We start from the raw sequence: 13,426 nt of genomic DNA, 5'->3' as shown, positions 1-13,426 counted from the left end.
GAGTAGGACATTAGCTTCCCCTGAAGATGCAAATGGAACGGGAAGTCCAACACTAAAACGCGTTCTTTGTAGCCCTGCCAGAGGCCTAATCTGGGACCACTCCTCAGCAGGTCCTTGGAACTGGCAGCAGTTATGCCAATGGGTGAACAGATGAGTTATTCAAATGAGAGAACATTCCCCAGGAGAGCAACTGGAGTCGCTCTGGATGCTGAAGAATAATCCTTAGAGGTTAAAGCAGCATCTGTGACCAAATCTTCACAAAAGATCTGCTGCCTGAATTTTCAAGTTGCTAATGAGATCCTTGTTTATGATGTTAGATTCTTTCAGAGGCTTAGTGGGGGGTAAGGAACCTGAGTGAGTGGGGAGGAGAGACCGACTCCTAAGAAGGTGGGTAATTAATCTTCTCCAAGGCTTAATCACATCCTGATAATTTAAATGGTGCTGTGAGTTCAAGTTGGTCTTTTCAGGAGCCTGTGATATGGCAGGTTGGAGCAAACCCTGTTGTAGGCAGAGCGGACAAAATGCATTTGCCCAAGTCAGCTGTGCTCTGTGTATTCTGCAGTGGTTTTCTCAGATGCCTCTGGAACATTTATGGTTACAGCATGGTCAAGAGGGTGTGGTGCTGGCCTCTCAGAGCATCCTGTCCTGCAGCACTCTATCCAACGAAACGAAGGCAACTCCTACGTCTCCTCCTTGAGGGTTTCTTATTTGGTCTTTCGTTGACACAGGCTTGTTGTTTGCCCTGGATAGCCATAAAAAGAGCAAAGATTAAATGCTTATTATGAATCTGGTTCTGTTCTAATTTATTTACCATATTACTTCATTTACATTAATCCTGTGTACTATATTGTCCCATTCCGTTTGAAGGAGAAGGAAACTTATAAAGACACACGTGATTTGTGGAGTGTTTCTGAGGTCCCAGAGCACTCGCTAGGTGGATCTGGGATTCAGACCCAGTCTATCTGACTCCAGAACCCACAAGTTCACCTTCCCGGAGCTGTCTTGGTCATGTTACTCTCTTCTCCAGGTGGATTTTCATATGTCACTCTTCCTGTTCAGGTCTCCTCTGGCTTCCAAGGTCCTCTCATAGTTGGTCACTTTAGTGCACAGGTAAAAGGCTGTCTGGAGGTGACAGCCTCACCCCAGCACATAATTCCTGGTCCAATCCAGTGGAGCCTCTTCTTCCTCTTTTGAGAATCAGGACACAGATAATGTCTTCCAACTTGGCTGCGCCCTAGGAGGTTGGAGGCAAATCCTTCCATGATTAGTTCTAGGGAACTGAGGCTGGGCAAGATTAGAAATTTTTCATGGATAATATTTTAGAATTGAAGGGACAGGTGTAATTTCTATGGATGTAATCCAGACAATAGACACAGAGGGCTCCAAGTGACTTCTGAGAAGCCTCTCCAAACCAGAAAATTATATTCATTCATTCACACATTTATTTAGCATTTACCATGCACTGGAAACACTGTGGTAGGCACTATGGAATTGATGAATGAGATATCATTCCTGCCTCATGGCAACTACAGTCTAAAGGGGAGACGGACACTATAAAAAAGAATAAATATAAAATCAAAAATTGTCAAATGCAATGAAGCATCACTTCCCATTATGAATAAGGGTACCTCATTTTTGTGGCCTAGTTAAGAAAGGAAGGGGTTCATATCGGTATATTTTCCATTATATTCACTACTGTGTTTGTCATCCATTTGGATAAAAATATTTCCAAAGTGTTTACTTGGTGTGTAAGAGGATAAGGTTCCAGAAGGAGCCCCATCCGTTCATGATCCCAGACTCAAGCCACATGTGGTTGGTTATGCAGTGATTAAAGGTGAAATGAGGGCCCTTCCAGAGGGCCCAACTCTCTGGTCCCTCTGGGACACAGTGTGTGCAGTCGACAAATGCTGAGAAAGTAAAGATGGACAGTCAGAATAAAAAGTATTTTGTACCTCTGTGTGCCAACATCTCTTCTGGGCACTTTGATGTTTACTATATGTCTCAGATTTTCTCTTTAAAGCTCTGTGACCCAAGCATATTTTCCCCATCGAGGGGTTTGGAATTTAAAGACATGAATGAATTTCCCAAAGTTGTCCAGCTGGCAAAGGGTAAAACCAGGATAGAAAATATCTAGATCTTTCTGACTGGAAAGTCAAATATTTGTATTATAAATTTCTCTTCTCAGCTGAGAAGAAATTATGGAAGAAGAGCCTGGAACTAAATCACGTACAGTTTTGAGTATGGAGAACACTATCCAGGTGCAAGGTTGTTTCATGCCATGAATGTTAAGCATTGTCACCTATGTTCTATTATCTACTTGACAGTGTCTGTCCTGTTGTATAATTCCATCACATCACATTGCATTGTAGTGTATTGCATTGCAGCTCATTCTATTCCCTTTCTTCCTTCCTTCCTTCCTTCCTTCCTTCCTTCCTTCCTTCCTTCCTTCCTTCCTTCCTTCCTTCCTTCCTTCCTTCACATTGCAGGTCATTCTACTCCCTTTCTTCCTTCCTTCCTTCCTTCCTTCCTTCCTTTCTTCCTTCCTTCCTTCCTTCCCTTCTTTCTTTCTTCCTTCCTTCATTTCCTCCTTTCTTCCTTTCCTCCCTTCCTCCCTCCTTTCTTTCCTTCCTTTCCTTCCTTCCTTCTTTTTCTCTCTCTCTCTCTTTCCTTCCTTCCTTCCTTCCTTCCTTCCTTCCTTCCTTCCTTCCTTCCTTCCTCCCTCCCTCCCTCCCTCCCTCCCTCCCTCCCTCCCTCCCTCCTTCTTTCTTTCTTTCTTTCTTTCTTTCTTTTTCTTTCTTTCTTTCTTTCTTTCTTTCTTTCTTTCTTTCTTTCTTTCTTTCTTTCTTTCTTTCTTTCTTTCTTTCTCTCTTCCTCTCTTCCTTTCTTTTCCTTTCCTTTTCCTTTCCTTTCCTTTCCTTTCTTTTCTTTTCTTTTCTTTCTGATGGAGTTTTGCTCTTGTTGCCCAGGCTGGAGTGCAATGACGCAATCTCGGCTCACTGCAATCTCTGCCTCTCAGATTCAAGCAGTTCTCCTGCCTCAGCCTCCCAAGTAGCTGGAATTACAGGCACCTGCCTGCCACCACACCCAGCTACTTTTTGTGGTTTTTAGTAAAGATGGGGTTTCACCATGTTGGTCAGGCTGGTCCCCAACTCCTGACCTCAGGTGATCCACCCACCTTGGCCTCCCAAAGTGCTAGGATTACAGGCATGAGCCACCAGTGCCCGGCTGAATAAGTTGCACCAGTCATTGAACAAGTCTCTGTGTGCCAGTTTCCTCAGATGTTGTCCTGGTCTGGGCACCACACTGGCCTCTTGTAGGAGGCAGGGTTTCTGTGGTCTATCCATTTTGTTTAGGCTGAAAACAGGATCATTTAGGCTCTGTCAGGCCATTTTGCTATAGCTCAAGTGTTAGACATCACTGCCAGCTCCCTGGCAAGTTCCATTGTTTCAGTTACAAAAGCAGTTTGTTACCATCCTTAGCAACCCATCCGCATGAACAAGTTGAAATAAGTGCTTTTAACAATCCTACTCTTAAGACTGATGTCCATTTATTAAAGAGTCATATGTAGCTCGTTCCTCTTCATCTCCAATCCTTGGTTCTGGGGTGTGATAATCTCATGGGCTCATGTGACCATAGTGAGTGCTCTCAGACAGTGGTTTTTGTGAGGGGAAAAGAACAGAGTCAAGTCAAGCAAACAAGCAGAATGTACACCTCATCAGTGCCACCTGTGACCACATTCAACCACCTGTCTTCTTCCTGCATCTTTAATCAGAATGAGAAGGCGACTTGCTTTTTACCACCCATCCATCCCAAATTTGCCCTCACAGAAATCAGGGCTTGTTTGTTTTGTTTTCCCTTCTTTTTAAACTTAAAAAGAAATACTTTAAAACTTACATAAAATTGCAAGAAAATAGTATAAAGAATTCTACTATTGTATTCACAGTTCCTCAATTATGAATATTCTTTATCATTCAATATCTATATCTATGTATCTATACTCATTAGCTTTGTCTCTTTAACCATTAGCTTTGCTGTTCTATATCCATTACTCTGTAAGTATGTATGTATCTATGTATTTATTTCTGAATTATTTGAGATCAGGTTACAGGTGTGAGGTCCCTTTACCCCAAATACTTAAGTATTTCCTTAAAACAAAGACATTATCTTATATCATCAGAGTACAATGACCAAAATCAGAACGTTAGCATTGATTTAATGATACTTATCTAACCTACAGACCTTATTCAAATTTCACCAGTTATCCTAATAATGTAAGTATATTATTATACAAATGTAAATAATACTTACATTTACAGCCAATGTAAGTATTATTTATAGCCAAAGCAATTTCTGGTCTAGAATTCCACCTAGAATCATGTGGCACATTAAATTGCTATCTTTTTAGTGTCTTTTAATCTGAAATAGTTATTCACTCTTTATCATTCATGAATTATTATTGAAGAATATAGGCCAGTTGCTTATAATAGCGTATATTTCAATTTGAGTTTGCCTGATGACTAGATTCATGAGGTTATGATTTTTTTCGGCAGGAATACCACAAAAATGATGCTGTGTCCTTCCCAGTTTGTCTGTTGGGCAGCGTACGATCACTGGTTTATTAATTATTGGAGGGAGGCTTCTTCCCTAATGACTCAAGTTCATTTTTTTTTCTTAGTACAACAAGCACCAATAGCAGAAAGGCACACAGTTTGGTATTTAGCCATTGCTAGAAATTCCAAGATCATTTTGACTTCCTTAAAACACACTTTCAGTTCAGAACATGAACATAAAACACAGCTTGAAGCTTTCTGTTTTCTTTATCTTCTGATGTGAGACAGTCGCAACCAAACTTTTAAGAGATTTGCTCCTCTTGCTATGCTAGCCCAATGAAGAGATGGGAGGAATCAAATGAGATAGTAAATGAGAAAGTGGCTTGTAAACTGTGACATGTGATAGAAATCCAAGGGGCTCTGATTGTGATGAAGATTATATTCTTCGATTTCATGGGGAAAAGAGGTTTCAGGGAGTAGGAAAACTAATTGTGTGTTTCAACTTGATTGCATCATGGGATGCTCAGATATCTGGTTACATGCTATTTATGAGTGTGTCTGTGAGGATGTTTCCAGAAGAAATTAGCATTCAAATAGTTAGACTGAATAAAGGGAATGGCTCTCCCCAATGTGGGTGGGTATTATCTAAGCCACCGAGGGCCTGAATAGAAAATAAAGGATGACAAAGGATGAATAGAACATAAAGGAGGATGGAAGGAAGGAGTCTTTGTCTTTCTCTCTGCCTGACTGCTTGGCTAGAACATTGGTCTACTCTGGTGCTTCTCCTGGTTTTCAGACCTTCGGACTTGGACTGGAATCTACATCTAAATCTGCAAGCTCTCCAGCTCTTAGACCTTAGAACTATACCTAAATCTCTCTCTCTCTCTCTCTCTCTCTCCCTCTCCCTCTCTTACAGGGCAGTTGTTTATAGAATATCTCTCAATTGGAGTTTGATGTTTTTGAGAGACAGAACATCTATCTATCTATCTATCTATCTATCTATCTATCTATCTATCTATCTATCTATCTATCTATCTATCTATTTTTTATCTATCATCTATCTACTATCTATCTATCTATCTATCTATCTATCTATCTATCTATCTATCTATCCATCCTGCTTCTCTAGAGAACACAGACTAATGTAGGTGAGAACTAGGATCCCTCCCCCACTGAGAATTGTTCAGGGCCCTGTACCCCAGAGGAAGAACCTATTTCCTTTCTTTTTCTTAGATCCATTGCTCACCTTTTCTTCTGCCTACAATCCTAGAAGTTCCAAATCTTCCAGGAGGAATTCTCCGAGTTTGTCCTTGCTTCATCTCCACCAACCTGAGTCAGCGAGTTTTTCAACCTTGCTATTTGTACCCGTGTCCAGGTTGTTAATATATGTACATGCACTGTGGGCTGCTGGCCCCTGAGTGCTGGAGGGCATGAAAATATTAACTTCTGTTCATGCAGAGAATTTGCTATTAACTCCAATGCTTCCTTTTTTTAAAAAATTTATTCACAGAAACCTGACAAGATTTTTACAGCTTTTTCCAGCTTATCAACCCGATTCAAATATCATAGAGGTTATTTTACCTTTTCTCACCCTATACTTGCAAGATTGTTTTTAATAGATTTTTCTCTGATTAAAAATAAATCATTCTCATGGTAGAATATTTGGAAAGATCAGGAAAATCTAAAGTAGAAAATAATTCCTCAAATCTTAACTCCCTGAAACCCTTATTCTCATCCTTTTTGGATTTGTGATTCCAGTCTTTTTTCCTTTGGTACATTTTTAACAGATTTAGAATATTCAATATTCACAATATTGTTTGTATCTTTTCTTCTCAATTTACTAACTCTGTTCCCACTTCAAGGTACTGTTTAATTCTCAGCTTGTCTTTGAAATAACCTACTGACCCCCAGGCAGAACAGAAGATAAGCACTAGGCTTATCCCACCTCAGATGGAATAGGAACTTGCTTGACTCATTCGTCGGTTTATATATGGGGCAATGGAAGGCAAAACACCGGAGAGTAGGCACTTTAGGATGAAACGTGTGTTAGCGTCTCTGCAATTTGACTTACTAGTTTCGTGACGCTGGAAAACGTTTTCTAAATATTCCACATCTCAGTTTCTTCTATTGTAAAATAGGGATAATTACATCTACCTCTGCAAGTATGGTGTAGATTAAAAGACTCAATGCTCATAGCTTCTTCAGCCTCATAGTACACACTCAGTTAATGGTGGTTCAGTAACTTCCCATATCTGTATAAAACATCTGAGTTTTCCTACAATGGACCCATTCCCCTTCTCTTTATTACAGTGTCCAATATTTCAGGAAAGCACTCCCAGCCCACTCAGTCATTGTGTCATAGCCCCAGGGATATAACCCCTAGCCCCAGGGAGAGATACCTAATCCCAGCTCAGTCATTGATAATATGATCTCTCTTTTACTACAGTTGGTTCAGGATGGGCCTGTAACCCAATCTGAAAATCAGTGAGATACAGTGATGGAACTTCTGTATGACCTTCTGGAACAGAGAAGTTCTCTTTCCATTTGCCTAGAAGCTTGGTTCATGTAAGCATGGAGCTTGCAGGAACTTCTGCACTCTGGCCCTGCTGTTTCTACCAGTGTGGCGGGGAAATGGCTGATAATTAAGCAAATGCAATAAAGACCAGAGTTGAGGAATAGAAACTGATCCTGTCAACATTGTCTGACCCACTGGATCTAGCCTTACTTAAAACTAAATACAAAGCTTTTCCTTTGAATGAACCACAAACAGCCACTCCTCGACCCCTTTTTAAAGGCTGGCTTGAGTTGGGTTCTATTATTTGCAATCAAAAGAGATTTGATCAAGATACTTTTCTGGCTTCTGCTTTTCAAAATTTGAAGGTTCTGTGAATCCTTCCTCAGAGCAGATTAATTTGTATCAAGAATGGTCCATTCAGGTGCATTAGGGCCAAGTGGTTAACATTTACTGAGAGTGCCTTCTAGCCTGGGGCCGGATGCAAATCTTCACCAAAATGGAGACAAACACACAGGGTGCTTGATAAAGCACAATGTGAATTAACATCAGCCACCCTGTACAGCTTGATGTGAAGGCAGACGTAGCAAAAGTTAATGAAGACCAATATGCAGTTTGACTTCTCTTCTTCCTATTTATTCCTAACTAGTATTGAAGGAATCTTTTTATTTTTTTAAATCATGTATTCTTTTTCAATTCTAAATCTTTCCCTTTCTCTCTCTCTCTCTCTCTCTCTCTTGCTTTAAGGAAACCCAGCTACTATGCACACCTCTTCTGTTTCACTCTTTTTATTATTGTGGTAAGGACATTTAACATGAAATCTAGCCTTTTAACAAATTTTTAAGTGGATAAGATCATATCGTTACCTGCAAGCATGATGTTGTACAGCAGATCTCTAGAACATAGTCATCTTGCAAAACTGACACTGCATCTGTTGAATAGCAATTGCCTATTTCCTTTTTCTTCTAGACTCTGGCAACCAAAATTCTACTTTATGGTAGTATAAATGTGACTATTTTGGATATTTCATATAAGTGGAATCGTAATATTTGTTTTTCTGTAACTGGCTTATTTCACTCAGCATAATGTCTTCCAGGTTCATCCACATTGATGAATATTGCAGGGTTTCTTCTTTTTCAAGGTTGAACAAAATTCCATTATATGTATATGTAAACACACACACACACACACACACACTACATTTTCTTTATCCATCCTTTATCCATCAATGAGCATTTAGGTTGTTTCCATATCTTGGCTATTGCAAATAATGCTGCAATGAATATGAGAGTGTAAATATCTCTTTGAGAACCTGATTTAATTCTTTTCGATAAATACCTCGAAATGGAATTGCTGGAATATGGTATTCTATTTTTAATTTTTTGAGAAACCTTCATACTCTTTTCCATAGCAGCTGAAACATTTTGCATTTCTACTAACAATATACAAAAGTCTAATTTCTCCATGTCTTTGCCAATGCTTGCTACCTTTTACCTTTTGTTTGTTTGTTTGTTTTTTGAAAATGGCCATTGTAACAAGTGTAAGTTGATATCTTATATGGTTTTGATTTGTATTTCCTTGATGGTTAGTGATGATGAACATCTTTTCATATACCCGTTGGCCATCTGTATGTCATTGGACAAATGTCTATGGAAGTTCTTTGCTCTTTTTTGTTTGTTTGTTTGTTTGTTTTTGAGATAAAGTCTCACCCTGTCACCCAGGCTGGAGTGCAGTGGCTCAATCTCGGCTCACTACAGCCTCCACCTCCTGGGTTCAAGTGATTCTCCTGCCTCAGCCTTCTGAGTAGCTGGGATTACAGGCACCCGCCACCATGTCTGGCTAATTTTTTGTACTTTTAGTAGAGATGGGGTTTCGCCATGTTGGCCAGGCTGGTCTCAAACTCCTGACCTCAGGTGACCCACCCACCTTGGCCTCCCAAAGTGCTAAGATTGCAGGCGTGAGCCACTGCGCCCAGCCTCTTTGCTCATTTTTAATTGGGTTATTTGTTTGTTTTTGTTATTGATTTATAGCAGTTCCTTACATATTTTGGAAATTAACTTCTTAGCAGATATATGGTTTGCATTGCGAATATTTTCTTCCATTCCTTAGGTTGCCCTTCACTCTATCATTTGCTTTCCTGTGTAGAAGCTTTTTAGTTTGATGAAGTACCACTTGTTAACTTGTGCTTTTGTTGCCAGTGCTTTTGGTATCATATTTAAGAAAACACTGCCAAGACCAATGTCATAAAGCTTTTCCCCTATATTTTCTTCCAGGAGTTTTGAACTTTTGGGTCTTATCTTTAAGTCTTTAATTCATTTTAAGTTGACTCCTGTGTGTGGAGTAAGAAAAAAGCAGGGTTTTTTTGACAGCATTTGTTGAAGAGACTATCTTTTCTTTCCCCATTGTGTATTCTTAGCGTATTTGTCAAAGATCAGTTAACCATATACACGTGGGTTTATTCCTGGGCTTTCTATTCTGTTCCGTTGGTCCTCTCTCTCTCTCTCTCTCTCTTTTTCTGTTGTGTGTGTGTGTGTGTGTGTGTGTGTGTGTGTGTGTGTGTGTGTGTGTTTTTCCTCTCTTTTAGACAAGGTCTTGCTCTGTTGCTCAGGCTGGAGTGCAGTGGTGCAATTACGACTCACTGCAGCCTCCACCTCCTAGGCTCAAGTGATCCTCCCTCCACCTCCTAGGCTCAAGTGATCCTCCCTCCACCTCCTAGGCTCAAGTGATCCTCCCACCTCAGCTTCCCAAGTAGTTTTACGATCACACACCATAACCAAGTTGGGTTTATCCTTGAAATGTATGAATTGTCTAACACACAAAAATTAATTAATTGTATACAACAATACAGCACATTAACAGAATGAAGGAAAGAAATCATATAATCATCTTAATGGACACAGAGAAATCATTTGGCTGAATTCAACACTGTTTCATGATAAAAAGTCTCTCAACAAACTAGGACTAAGAAGGATTTTAACTCAGCAATTTGAAGGCTGTATGTGAAAAGCCCACGGCTAACATCATACTCAATGGTGAAAAGCTGAAATCTTTCCCTGTAGGATAGGGAAGAAGGCTACGATGTTCGCTCTAGTCATTTCCATTCAACATAGAACTGGGAGTCCTAGTCAGAGCAATTAGGCAAGAAATAGAAATACAAGCATCTAAATTGGAAAGGTAAAATTTTCTGTTTACAGATGACATGATTTAATTAGAAAGCCCTAAAGACTTCACACATACACATAAACAAAACAGAACTAATAAAAAAATTCAGTAAAATTGCAGGACACTGAATCAACATAAAAAAAATCAGCTGTTATTTCTATACACTAACAATAAACTACCTAAAAAGCAAATTAAGAAAATAATTCCATTTATGATAGCATCAAAAAGAATAAAATACTTAGGAATAAACTTAACTAAGGAAGTGAAAGGTTTATACAATGAAAACAATAGAACATTGATGAAAGAAATTAAAGAAGACGGCCGGGCGCGGTGGCTCATGCCTGTAATCCCAGCACTTTGGGAGGCCGAGGCGGGTGGATCACAAGGTCAGGAGATCAAGACCATCCTGGCTAACACGGTGAAACCCCGTCTCCACTAAAAATACAAAAATTAGCCGGGCGCAGTGGCGGATGCCTGTAGTCACAGCTACATGGGAGGCTGAGGCAGGAGAAGGGCGTGAACCCAGGAGGCGGAGCTCTCAAAAAAAAAAAAAAAAGAAATTAAAGAAGACATAAATGAATGGAAAGGTATTAAGATATTCTGGGTTAATGGATTGGAAGACTTAATATTATTAAAATGTCCATACTACCCAAAGCAATCTACAGATTCAATGCAATACTTATAAAAATGCCAATGGCATATTTTACATAAATAGAAAAAACAATTCTAAAGTTCATAGGGAGTGACAAAAGACCCCACATAGTCGAAACAATTTTGAAAGAGAAAAACTAAGCTAGAGGCATTATACTTCCTAATTTCAAAATGTTTCACAGAGCTGCAATAATTAAAACTGTGTCATTTAAAATCTCATCTTCTTATAGTTAGAACAGAGGTGCTTAGAGAAATGAGATATAATTTCATTTGCTGTGGTAAAGCCCTACAATTTCATATATACATATGAAATCAGAATATATACACACACACACACACACATATATTTTCAATCGGAACCACATTTTCAAATCACTCAATCCCTTTTCATTTCAGACTGACTAATTATATAGAAGTTAGTGTTTACAGTTAGAGTACTACTGATATATTACTCTTAAGAATTCATTTCAACTATTCTGAAAAGGCCTTGTTTTTTAATATACAATTGACACGGTTCTATCCACTTACATTGGATCACTGATATAATACACTTAAATATAAAACTAAACAAAATAGAGGGGCTTTAAAATCTATTAAATCTATTTTATATTGTAATTTAGGTATATGTCTATTTGGGGATGAATACTGTTAATTATGAATGTTTTCATTTGTGAATAACATGAAACATAACCCAGGATTAAACAATGCCCACTTTCAGCCCTCCCCATTTAGAAGTGTGTTGTTGGTTCAGCTGCTGTGTAATACAGTCAAAGACTATGCGTCTTTTCATCTTTCTGTTCCACTAGCCTTAGCAGGCTTGCTTTGCCTATTCATATTTATTACCTAATAAATGCAAAATGGTTGCTGTAGCTCCAGATGCCACATCTGTGTCCAAGGAGAAAGAAGGAAGAAGGAAGAGCTCCAGCAATCTGTCCCTTTAATCAGGAAAGCAAAACCTTTCTGAAAAGTTTTCATCTATTTCAAAAAAGCAGGGTCATATGGCAAAGAGAAGTACAGTCATGATTCATCGCTTGGGGATGGGCATGTGGCTACTCAGAATAAAATTGAGTTCTGTTAGAAAAAAGGAATGGTGGAGGAGGCTGCTGAGTCAGCAACTAACACTGCTTCATGTGCTCACTTTGGATAAATAAGTTTCATTTCTATAGGCTAAAAGGCATACATATGTCTAGGTATGTTCTTATATATTCCTAAATATCAATATAAACATCAATATTTAGAAATGAATTAGCATAGGTAAAGTGTTTAGAATAGTGCCTAGTAGGTGTCATAGAAAGATTTGCTATCATTCTTTTTACTGTTAGGTATCTATATATTTATATGTGTTTTACAGACAGTTTCTAAAATTATTTCCTTTCCTCTTCACAATGATTACAACATCTGTTCTTTCTAACTCTAGGGGTACAAGCTGGAAAAGGGGAGAAATGAATCAGGCTACAGGCCAAGTGTCCATCACTGATTCCCAGAGATGCCCGTTGTGTGGTGGGCACTTCCATGTGGACTCTCTACAGGGGCACGTGCATGGGTCCAAGATAGACATCCCTCAGCTCATGGCCTGTATTCCAGCTTGTAGACTTTTGCTGAGGACGTCCCCTCACCAGTAACCAGCTCTGGTCCCAAGCTCCTGGCCGCATTCTTCAGTGTCCACAAACCCACAGAGTCTCCTCATTCTCAACTGTGGGATTGCACCTTTTCCTGCTGGTTCCTCCTCTTTGCCCTGGCATGTCTCCAAATGTTGTCCTCCCTCTGCTCAAATAGGCATGGAGCAGGGGCAGATCAGAAAGTCCGATGTCCGACCATCTTCCAACCAAACAAAATGCTAGACTATCATCATTGCACGTGCCCCAGTCTCTCCTGGGCATACCTAAGAGTCTTCCTTTTATGTCGTGAAACGAGGAGTGACCCTTCTGCTCCCAATAAACAGACCCACACATGACCTTGTCCTGCTGATATCCTGGAATTCCGTCTCTTCCTCCAGTCATTCATCTGCTTATGTAGAAAGAAGATTTGAGGGTTTTAGCCTCCCCTTGATACCCTGAAGGGGTGTGTGTGGCCTCCTAATACTCATTTTCCTTTAGAATGTGGGCAACTAGAGGCCACTCTGCCATTTGCTTTGAGTTTTAGTAGCTAATTCTGGGTTAACAGTGAAAGTCCTATTTGATATCCTGCTACTCTTGTTATTTTAACCTAATTAGATATTATATAAGTTGATAAAATGTGCATGTACGAGGAAATAGAGCAGTGTCTCCAAAAAAACTAAGTGAAATTAGTTAGAGAAGCTTGAAAAAGTTGTTATTTAGAAATGCTGTGCCATCAGATGTATGTGAGGTAATACTAAGCGGTTGGAAAACAATGGTAAAATGGGAAGTGATTGTTCACTCAGATTGTTTCATGTGTTTCTTGACACCCTCATCCCATTTTAAAAGATTTTAAACTAGAATTGAAATGTAAAGGAGGTTCATAAAAGAAGATAGGGATATCCAATTTGCAGGCTCCGGCTCCAAGAACGGCGGTGTGGGCCCCATGGCAAAAG

General features: G+C 39.5%; 1 long non-coding RNA gene across 4 annotated transcripts in view; it reads left to right on the top strand.

Moving 5' to 3' along the window:
• Window positions 1-13,426, top strand: part of LOC135965311 (uncharacterized) — a 199,017-nt gene that overhangs the window by 174,000 nt on the left and 11,591 nt on the right. For all 4 annotated transcript variants that reach the window (XR_012418803.1, XR_012418802.1, XR_010578219.1 and 1 more), the window contains one exon: window positions 12,293-12,406. This is a non-coding gene — a long non-coding RNA (uncharacterized lncRNA). The remainder of the gene's footprint in view (window positions 1-12,292; window positions 12,407-13,426) is intronic.

The sequence above is a fragment of the Macaca fascicularis genome, chromosome 10, assembly GCF_037993035.2.
Source record: "Macaca fascicularis isolate 582-1 chromosome 10, T2T-MFA8v1.1".
Classification (NCBI taxonomy): domain Eukaryota; kingdom Metazoa; phylum Chordata; class Mammalia; order Primates; family Cercopithecidae; genus Macaca; species Macaca fascicularis.
Note: the sequence above shows the minus strand (reverse complement) of the source record. Positions and strands in the feature narration are given on the sequence as shown.